Raw genomic sequence first — 11,383 nt, 5'->3', positions numbered from 1 at the left:
ATAGAAAGAGAATGAGTTAAGACCTTTGTTAGTTCGGAATCTGGGTTTAACGTGGTTAGTGGAGCTCCCCCTGGTGTTGTGGTTATGGCGGTCACAGGCATGACGGCGCGCCGTCACGTCATGACATTGCTGGGTTTACGAGCAGAGGAGCGTGTTTGGCAGCGTACAATCAAAGAGTACTTACAAGCACACACGGTGTGTAGACAGAAAAGGGAGAATGGACACATTTTGGCCTAAAACTGACGATGAAGATGAAGCTATAACACTGTAACGCCCTCAGGAAGAGATGCTTTAAGACAGGGCTCACCAACCTTTTTGAAACCAAGAGCTACTTTTTGGGTACTGATTAATGCAAAGGGCTACCAGTTTGATACACACTTAAATAAATTGCCAGAAATAGCCAATTGGCTCAATTTACCTTTAACTATATGTTATTATTAATAATTAATGATATTTACACTTAATTGAACGGTTTAAAAGAGGAGAAAACACGAAAAAAATGACAATTAAATTTTGAAACATAGTTTATCTTCAATTTCGACTCTTTAAAATTCAAAATTCAACCAAAAAAAAGAAGAGAAAAACTAGCTAATTCGAATCTTTTTGAAAAAATTAAAAAAATAATTTATGGAACATTAGTAATTTAATTTTAGAATTTTGATGACATGTTTTAAATAGGTTAAAATCCAATCTGCACTTTGTTAGAATATATAACAAATTGGACCAAGCTATGTTTCTAACAAAGACAAATCATTATTTCTTCTAGATTTTCCAGAACAAAATTTTTAAAAGAAATTCAAAAGACTTTGAAATAAGATTTAAATTTGATTCTACAGATTTTCTAGATTTGCCAGAATAATTTTTTTGAATTTTAATCATAATAAGTTTGAAGAAATATTTCACAGATATTCTTCGTCGAAAAAACAGAAGCTAAAATGAAGAATGAAATTAAAATGTATTTATCATTCTTTACAATAAAAACATTTTTTTTACTTGAACATTGATTTAAATTGTCAGGAAAGAATTGAAAGGAATTTAAAAGGTAAAAAGGTATATGTGTTTAAAAATCCTAAAATAATTTTTAAGGTTGTATTTTTTCTCTGAAATTGTCTTTCTGAAAGTTATAAGAAGCAAAGTAAAAAAATGAATGAATTAATTTAAACAAGTGAAGACCAAGTCTTTAAAATATTTTCTTGGATATTCAAATTCTATTTGAGTTTTGTCTCTCTTAGAATTAAAAATGTTGGGAAAAGCGAGACCAGCTTGCTAGTAAATAAATAACATTTAAAAAATAGAGGCAGCTCACTGGTAAGTGCTGCTATTTGAGCTATTTTTAGAACAGGCCAGCGGGCTACTCATCTGGTCCTTACGGGCTACCTGGTGCCCGCGGGCACCGCGTTGGTGACCCCTGCTTTAAGACATGGCTAGCTAGCTAGCAGCGAACATCCATCCGCAGTCGGCAGTGTTTTAGCTACTTCTAAATCACTAATCCTTGCCTCCATGGCGACGAATAAAGTAAGTTTCTTGCAAGTATCATCCCTGCAGGACGAGGAATAGGTAAACATGCTTCACTACACACCGTAGGAGGATAAAATAGCTCACCGGCGTCACCGCTAACAAAAGCTGGCGTGCCTGAATGTAAACAAATGTCATGGGTGGATCTACACCTGATATCAACTGTAATGTTACCAAGTGCAATAGCGTATCTAGTCGATACTACTATGATTACATCTATATTTTTTATCGTCACAAAATATTTTTTCTAAATTGATGTTATTTTTACCAACTCAGGAAATATGTCCCTGGACACATGAATATGACCAATGTATGATCCTGTAACTACTTGGTATCGGATCGATACCTAAATTTGTAGTATCATCCAAAACTAATGTAAAGTATCCAAACAACAGAAGAATAAGTGATTATTACATTTTAACAGAAGTGTAGATAGAACATGCTGAAACGGAAAATAATCAGATATTAACAGTAAATGAACAAGTGGATTAATAATACATTTTTACAGCTTTTCCTTTATAATTTTGACAAAATAATAGAATGGAAAATGACACAATATGTTACTGCATACGTCAGCAGACGTATGCAGTATGTTCACTATTTTATTTAAGGACAAAATTGTTCTTCGATTGCAATAAGAAACGTATGTTTAATGTACCATAATATTTTTTTGTTAAAATAAAGCCAATAATGCCATTTTTTGTGGTCCCCTTTATTTAGAAAGGTATCGAAATACATTTTGGTACCGGTACCAAAATATTGTTATCGGGACAACCCTATTTAGTACACGCAAACATTTAGTAGATCAGATCCTGGCTGTGTCCCAAGCGTAATGACCAGTTTACTTGATGTGTTTCAGTAATGTCAAATTTTTTAAAGGGTCATGTTATTCAAAACCCACTTGTATTGCCTGTAGGCATCTGTTTTGTGTATAGGTGGGATGCAATCACGTGACCTAAAGGCACATCCGGGCACCTTTAGGCGATGGTCTAAGCCCCATTAGGCTAATGTTTATTTACCCGAATCAGTGGAGATTTTTGCGTATGTTGAAAGTTTTAGAGGCAAATATAAAAGCAATCATAAAAAAAAAAAGATTTAAACCATTTATCAACACCAAGAGGTTACTGCTACTTCACTTCACTTGACACTTACGGTATTTAGAGAAGAAAACACACATCATGTATTTACATCTGAGGGGTCCACAAATTAAGGATTAATCAATGAAAGACAAAATTGGACTTATTCATGCATCAAAAGTAACGTATTTGATTGACATAACGAATGTCGATCCCTTGTCCTTTTCTTCATTTAAGTCTGCTCTCAAACACTACTAATATCCATCCATCTATTTTCTACCGCTTGTCTTTTTCGGGGTCGCGGGGGGTGCTGGAGCCTATCTCAGCTGCATTCGGGCGGTAGGCGGGGTACACCCTGGAAAAGTCGCCACCACATCACAGGGCCAACACAGACATACAGACAACATTCACACTCACTAGGGCCAATTTAGTGTTGCCAATCAACCTATCATCAAAGAAAATTTCTCAAACAAATCAAATGTTGAAACAAACATTTTACAAAGTGATCGCTGCAGACAAGAACAAACATGGTCCGATTGTATTCCACAAAATGATGAAAGGGATATTTTTAAGAGCCATTTCCTTCGATGCACTTTCGTTTTTTCCCTGACTTTATTACCTTTATGAACCACTTCTTTCGGGACTCTATGAAAGCTATTTCCTATCTCTCTATTTGAACGACTGGACGAAGAACAGAACAGCAATACATATTTTCTGCTCAAATTCTACACCAGTGTTTTTCAACCTTTTTGGAGCCAAGGCACATTTTTGTTCATTGAAAAAATGCGGAGGCACACCCCGAGCAGAAAACATTAAAAATGTAAACTCGACAGTTGATATTGACAGTAAAAAGTCATTGTTGCAATTGTTGGATATGAATTCAAACCATAACCACCCATGCATCACTATAGCTCTTGTCTCAAAGTAAGTATCACGACCTGTCACATCGCCCCGTGACTTATTTGGAGTTTTTTGGTGTTTTCCTGTGTGTAGAGTCTTGCGCTCTTATTTTGGTGGCTTTTCCTGTTTTGTTGGTATTTTCCTGTAGCCGTTTTCATGTCTTCCTTTGAGCGCTATTCCCCGCACCTGCTTTGTTTTAGCAATCCAGACTATTTCTGTTGTGCGGACACTATCCTTCTTTGCGTGGAAATTGTTGATTGTCATGTTATGTACAGATGTACTTTGTGGACGCCGTCTCTGCTCCTCACGCTGTAAGTCTTTGCTGTCGTCCAGCATTCTGTTTTTGTTTACTTTGTAGCCAGTTCAGTTTTAGTTTCGTTTTCCATAGCCATCCCTAAGCGTCAGTGCCTTTTTTAGGGGCACTCGCCTTTTATTTTTTTTTGGTTTAAGTATTAGATACGACGTTTACAAAGCAATTAGCTACCTGCTGCCACCTACTGATATGGAAGAGTATTACACGGTTACTCAGCCGAGCTCTAGACAGCACCGACACTCAACAACAGCACTTTATTTGCAGATTGTAATTAATGGTTTGCATAAAATATTTTTAACCCAAATAGGTGAAATTACATAATCTCCCACGGCACATGTCATGTTCTGTGGTCTGGATTATGTTTTGTTATTTTTCTGCTAGTTTTGCACTCCATAGTTCCTGTTTTTGTGCACCCTTTAGTTTCCATGTCAACTCATTAGTTTCACCTTCCTCATTTGTTTGGACTCACGCACCTGTTGTTAATCATGACATTATTATTTAAGCTTGTAGTTCCCAGGTAGTCGGCCTGGCGACATTGCTCATTTAATGCTCTGTACTGATTCTTTCCATGCCATAGTTTCATGCTCGTTCGATGCCTTGCCACAGTAAGTTTTTGTTTATTCAAGCCACAGTCTAGTGAGTTTTTTAGTTTCATGTTTCATGTCACAGTTAGTGAGTTTTTTCATGTCCTAAGTTTTTTTGCCTTTACTTTTACGTGCATTAGGCACGCTCGCCTGCAGGTTGTTTTTTGTTCCTTAGCCAAGTTGTGCCTCCGCTGTGAGCGCCTTTTGTTTGTACTTTTTTAGTCAAAATTAAGTCATGTATTTACCTGCAAGCCTTGTCCGGTCCTGTCCGTTTGCATCACGGGAAAACAATCCTCGCAGTAAGCTGCGTCGTAATAATCCACGTCATGACAGCACATCAGACTGTATCTCACCTGTGTGCCGCAGCACAGTGGTTGAAAAACACTGCTCTACACTCACTCTCACTTGTTTTAATGCTACGCTCAACCTGCTTGACCATCGTGTGAATTAGGGCCGCGAAGAATAAAAATGGATATGACGTCATATACAACTCTTCTATTACGACTCTCCATAAGTGCTAAAAATTTTATGACCTGTTACATCAGATCATTCCTTGTTTTGTTTTGTGTATGTTTTGGGTTTACTTCTTGTTTTACGCTCTTATTTTGTTTCCTTTCTTGTTCTGTCAAAGTTAGCTCACAGCAACTTTACCTGTGCTTGCTAGTTTTTCTGTTGACTTGCATGTGATTAGGGATGATGTTTTTCACATGTCGATAATGACCATCTGAGGACTATTTTTTAGCTGGTCTCACAGCTTTGTTGGTTGTAGGATCATTGTATGTCAGAGTTACAAACACGGTTAGCGGTATTTTTTGAGATTGTTGTTTTGTATTAATTATTGTTGGGAGCTCTCCTTGAGCCTCATTTTTTCAAACAGCTTTCTAGTTAATTGTTTCATATGATCCGATCTTGATTAATATTTAAAAAATGCATTTTATTTTTAACCTGCCAGTTTTAAAGCATCTGTTATATAAACTAAAAACACTTGAGATTATATTGGCGTGCATCTAAAAATCTTTATTTAGGAACTGTTCTACTCCTGCTAACATCTCTTCTTTCTAGATTATCAGGCAGATAACAGGTTGTTTCAATTTGACTCTTTACTTCAAAACACTGTAAAACTGAACATAAATAAATAAAATATGTTAATATAACTCAGATGAGAGACAAAGTACCTTATCTGTGATAACTCAACATAAAAATTGCATTAAAACTAATCTTAATGCTAAGGCATTGGATATGCCCAATGATGGGCATGGTACTTGGAAAATGTAGTAAGCTAAGCTACAAGTTACTCTCGATTAAATGTAGCTAAGCTATCCCCGAAAACTACAAGCTACACAGCAAAAGTAGCTTGCTACATATATATAAATGAGCCTAAGTATGACATGCATTAAGCAACAGACCCGCAATTAACGGCATTTTTATCTATGGGCCCACATTTATAATATAAATGTTAATGTACTTGAGAGTGTACAAATGGACCCAATAACAACTACCCTTAGGGGTCTCCGCACCCCACTGTATGTATATATTTTACAAACCCCGTTTCCATATGAGTTGGGAAATTGTGTTAGATGTAAATATAAACGGAACACAATGATTTGCAAATCATTTTCAACCCATATTCAGTTGAATATGCTACAAAGACAACATATTTGATATTCAAACTGATAAACTTTTTTTTTTTGTGCAAATAATCATTAACTTTAGAATTTGATGCCAGCAACACGTGACAAAGAAGTTGGGAAAGGTGGCAATAAATACTGATAAAGTTGAGGAATGCTCATCAAACACTTATTTGGAACATCACACAGGTGAACAGGCAAATTGGGAACAGGTGGGTGCCATGATTGGGTATAAAAGTAGATTCCATGAAATGCTTAGTCATTCACAAACAAGGATGGAGCGAGGGTCACCACTTTGTCAACAAATGCGTGAGCAAATTGTTGAACAGTTTAAGAAAAACCTTTCTCAACCAGCTACTGCAAGGAATTTAGGGATTTCACCATCTACGGTCCGTAATATCATCAAAGGGTTCAGAGAATCTGGAGAAATCACTGCACGTAAGCAGCTAAGCCCGTGACCTTCGATCCCTCAGGCTGTACTGCATCAACAAGCGACATCAGTGTGTAAAGGATATCACCACATGGGCTCAGGAACACTTCAGAAACCCACTGTCAGTAACTACAGTTGGTCGCTACATCTGTAAGTGCAAGTTAAAACTCTCCTATGCGAGGCGAAAACCGTTTATCAACAACACCCAGAAATGCCGCCGGCTTCGCTGGGCCTGAGCTCATCTAAGATGGACTGATACAAAGTGGAAAAGTGTTCTGTGGTCTGACGAGTCCACATTTCAAATTGTTTTTGGAAACTGTGGACGTCGTGTCCTCCGGACCAAAGAGGAAAAGAACCATCTGGATTGTTATAGGCGCAAAGTTGAAAAGCCAGCATCTGTGATGGTATGGGGGTGTATTAGTGCCCAAGACATGGGTAACTTACACATCTGTGAAGGCGCCATTAATGCTGAAAGGTACATACAGGTTTTGGAGCAACATATGTTGCCATCCAAGCAACGTTACCTCAGTTCCCAAACGTTTACGGATAGTTGTTAAAAGGAAAGGCCATGTAACACAGTGGTGAACATGCCCTTTCCCAACTACTTTGGCACGTGTTGCAGCCATGAAATTCTAAGTTAATTATTATTTGCAAAAAAAAATAAAGTTTATGAGTTTGAACATCAAATATCATGTCTTTGTAGTGCATTCAATTGAATATAGGTTAAAAAGGATTTGCAAATAATTGTATTCCGTTTATATTTACATCCAACACAATTTCCCAACTCATATGGAAACGAGGTTTGTAGTTTGCATCTGTCTATATCTTGACAAAAAAAACCAATGACTTGTATGTTATTTAGGCACTGTTGACAATGGTTATGTGCAGTAAATCCTTTCATGAACTCAACTCACCTTAATGTGTGTTCCTAAATTTGTGTTGGACGTCTTAGGTGAAGAGAGCAGTTATGATTTTACAGAGTAAACAACTAAAAACTAAGGTTTTGGACGTTGTTTTCTCTAAACGCATACATTTGCCTGAATGTGGCCAAGGGCATGCATTATTGTGGGTTTCCTGGACGTCGTCTTCATCACTTAAGGAAAAATCTAATCTGCAGGAGAGAATCCCTCTGCCATTTTCAAGTATTAGTAGTTTTTTTTTCTCGAGTCATCAGCTTGAAGCGTCCCTGTGTCTCTGACTCCCTTGTCGTCATGTGGCGCGCATCTGTTATGATTTTGCCTACTAGTTTCGATGACCCGCCTTATCTTACCTCTGATTGGCCAGTCTGTAATGTTTCGCCCTAACTTTAGCCAATTGTAACTCAACTAACCAACACCAACTACCCTATTTTTCGGAGTATAAGTCGCTCCGGAGTATAAGTCGCACCGGCCGAAAATGCATAACAAAGAAGGAAAAAAACATAAGTCGCACTGGAGTATAAATCGCAATTTTTTTGGGAAATTTATTTGATAAAACCCAACACCAGGAATAGACATTTGAAAGGCAATTTAAAATAAATAAAGAATAGTGAACAACAGGCTGAATAAGTGTACGTTATATGACATAAATAACCAACTGAGAACGTGCCTGGTATGTTAACGTAACATATGGTAAGAGTCATTCAAATAACTATAACATATAGAACATGCTATACGTTTACTAAACAATCTGTCACTCCTAATTGCTAAATCCCATGAAATCTTATACGTCTAGTCTCTTACGTGAATGAGCTAAATAATATTATTTGATATTTTACAGTAATGTGTTAATAATTTCACACATAAGTCGCTCCTGAGTATAAGAGTCACACCCGGCCAAACTATGAAAAAAAACTGCGACTTATAGTCCGAAAAATACGATAATCATCATGGATTTCCTCCGCATGTATGGATGTTCTCAGTCATCTAGGTCATTGGATTTTCTCCGTATTTTTTATTTTTTGGCCTGGCCTGGATTCGCAGTCCATGTTCTCTGTTTGTAGCTTGTAGCTTTGATGTAAGCTACCTCGCTACATGGGTCTAAAAATAGCTAAGCTACAGGAATCGCTCCTCGTTCAAAAAGTAGTGGAGCTACCACCAAGCTACTAGGAAATGTAGTTAAGCTACGTCGTTTAGCTACATATGGCTTGTTACTGTCCATCACTGGATATGCCACATACTGTATGTACTGTACATGCAACTAATTAGCAATAGCAATCAGGTCGATTTCAACACCTCCAAATTTGGCTATCAAAACTGAAATTAACATGCACATTGCAATCAAACAGTTAATATGTAATACGTTTAATACTTCTTGGCAAACACGTTGTGGGGCTCAACAAAATACACAACTGGCCCCTTCAACTTAATGGCAAACAACTACTTCCTACAGTTGTCGTAGTGATTTTATACTGGTATAATTTACTTTATATTGGTATAATTTATTATACCAATATAATTTATTATACCAATATACACACTTGACATTTTTTTATTTACAGTATTTTTTGGACTATAAAGCGCACTTAAAATCCTTTAATTTTCTCGAAAATTGACGGTGCACCTTATAACAAGGTGCGCCTAATGTACGGATTAATTCTGGTTTTGCTAACCGACATTGGAGCGATTATATTCGGTACATGGTGTAGTAATATGTGCGACCAGTAGATGGCAGTCACACATAAGGGATATGTGTTGACTGCAGGTTGACGCCTGTTCAATAAATGACGCTAGCATTCTACATCTTCCAAGGTATATTATGCTAGATCCACTCGACGTCCATTGCACCAGTCGCCCAGGGGGGGGTTTCTCATTGATATCCCATTGGGTTGAGTTTTTTCTTGCCCCGATGTGGGATCTGAGCCGAGGATGTCATTGTGGCTTGTGCAGCCCTTTGAGACACTCGTGATTAAGGGCTATATAAGTAAACATTGATTAATAAAAACATTGAAGGTTTCTCATTGTGCCCATTTGGTTGAGTTTTTTCTTGCCCTGATGTGGGATCAGAGCCGCGGATGTCATTGTGGTTTGTGCAGCCCTTTGAGGCATTTGTGATTAATGGCTATATAAATCAACTTTAAATTATTGATTGATATGGTGCTGGGATACCCATGATTTCAGCCTATCAAAGCTTCTCTTGGACAACTAATTTTTGACCTTGGCATTTGATGAAAATACCACTGGGTGCTATTTCCGTGCAGTGTTAAGGTGTCACTTGTAACGAATGTGGGTCACTGCCGGTACAAAGTGGGCAAAGCACTGGGGAGAGGTTAATTGTGGTTGTGGCCTGTGGCTCAAGCTGGCATCGGTCATGGAACCCCATAAACCCTGTGACAGGTGCAGCACATTTTCCAGGTCAGCACTCATTGTTGGGCTAATGAAGAGTTCAAGTACAAAAACTGATAAACGCCATTCCGCCAATTTTGAGCTGTGAGTACCACTAAACAGTTTAAACCATTCTCTACAAGGAGGTAAAATCTAACTTTCCGCAAAAGCGACTTACCTTTCACATTTCTCTGTTGAAAATTCAGTTTAACTTCAGAAAGCAACAAACGCCCTGCTCTCTTTGTGGCACAAACACACAAATCTGTCGGGATCAAACCTTGCTTTGAAATTTGATGACATCATCCAACATCAGCCCCCGTGTTTACTCGCTTCGTGTCTGTTTTGTCCTGATTGTAACTAAATTAAAACATCAATAATGAGTAACTTTAGTGAAATCTGTGAGCGTGTTGTGCCTTCGCCTACTGCACACAACAAGAGATGCTTACTTGATAAATCAAAGCCAGGGCTATTCCACTACATCATGAAGAGGGCCGCAGTTTCAAGAACCCAAGGGCTAAGGAGCCGGACATCGAAATGTGGATGTTTCATCAGAAATTGCCTCGGCAGGTTATATTCCTGTGAAACTGTGTTTACTTAATTGCAAAATAACACGTCAGCTTTCACACTGCACTGTCATTTAATTCATTATTCTTCCCGCGCTACTCGTTTCCGGCGTGTGCAGCAAATATGAAGAAAAAGAAGCTGTAGTTTTTGTTGAGAATTGATTTTCTTTCTTTTGGATCATTTTTCTTCTTTACTTTAATTTCTTTACACATCTTCCTCCATTTAGGTTTGTAAGACTGAAAAACATAAACATAAGTATAATGTAAATTTTGTATTTTGCATAATGTCCATTGTGTATTTTGCATAAATAAAATAGATGATTTAGTGTTAATATATTCACACAATAAACTACAAATGTTTACACAAATAGAAATTACACAACTTTCACACACCAAACATTGAATGTGACTCATCACTATTAGTGTTGTTGCCCTCTACTGGTCAAATTCAGCACTACATGTATTTAGCAAGGTTTGATCGTTACTCTCAGACAAAAAACAACACAATACAAAAGACATCACAAAGTCAGCAATTTTAATACAAAACAAGCTAAATATATTTTTGCACAAATTATATCTACTTACAAATGTTTCATGATGAAGCTTACTGGGTGGGATTTCTACCATTGTTGCTGCTTGTCTGGATTAATATGTCCGTCGCTTAAAAAGTCAGCCAGAAAACAATGACTCGAGCACTTGCTCGGGGCAGAACATTCATACTTTGTTGTCCAGTCGTTAAAAATGTGATTTTCGAAATGTATTTTGATTTTTTTTCCAGGGTTGAATGAGTAGTCTTGTACTCCATACTTGCCAACCTTGAGACCTCCGATACCGGGAGGTGGGGGTTGGGGGACGTGGTCAGGGGTGGGGCGGGGGCGTGGTTAAGAAGGGAATATATTTAAACTAGAATTCACCAACTCAAGTATAAAATGGGACCCATAACCTCCCTGCTTGGCACTCAGCAACAAAGGGTTGGAGTTGGGGGTTAAATCACCAAAATGATTCCTGGGCGCGGCGCCGCTGCTGCCCACTGCTCCCCAAGGGGATGGGACAAATGCAGAGGACAAATTTC

At 37.8% G+C, this 11,383-nt stretch overlaps 1 protein-coding gene across 1 annotated transcript in view; it reads left to right on the top strand.

Moving 5' to 3' along the window:
* piezo1 (piezo type mechanosensitive ion channel component 1 (Er blood group)) overlaps window positions 1–11,383 on the top strand; it is a 200,316-nt gene that overhangs the window by 22,211 nt on the left and 166,722 nt on the right. The gene's annotated exons all lie outside the window — the stretch shown is intronic.

This window comes from Entelurus aequoreus, linkage group LG09 (assembly GCF_033978785.1).
Source record: "Entelurus aequoreus isolate RoL-2023_Sb linkage group LG09, RoL_Eaeq_v1.1, whole genome shotgun sequence".
Lineage (NCBI taxonomy): Eukaryota > Metazoa > Chordata > Actinopteri > Syngnathiformes > Syngnathidae > Entelurus > Entelurus aequoreus.
The sequence above is the reverse complement of the archived record's forward strand: the minus strand, read 5'-3'. Positions and strand labels throughout refer to the sequence as shown.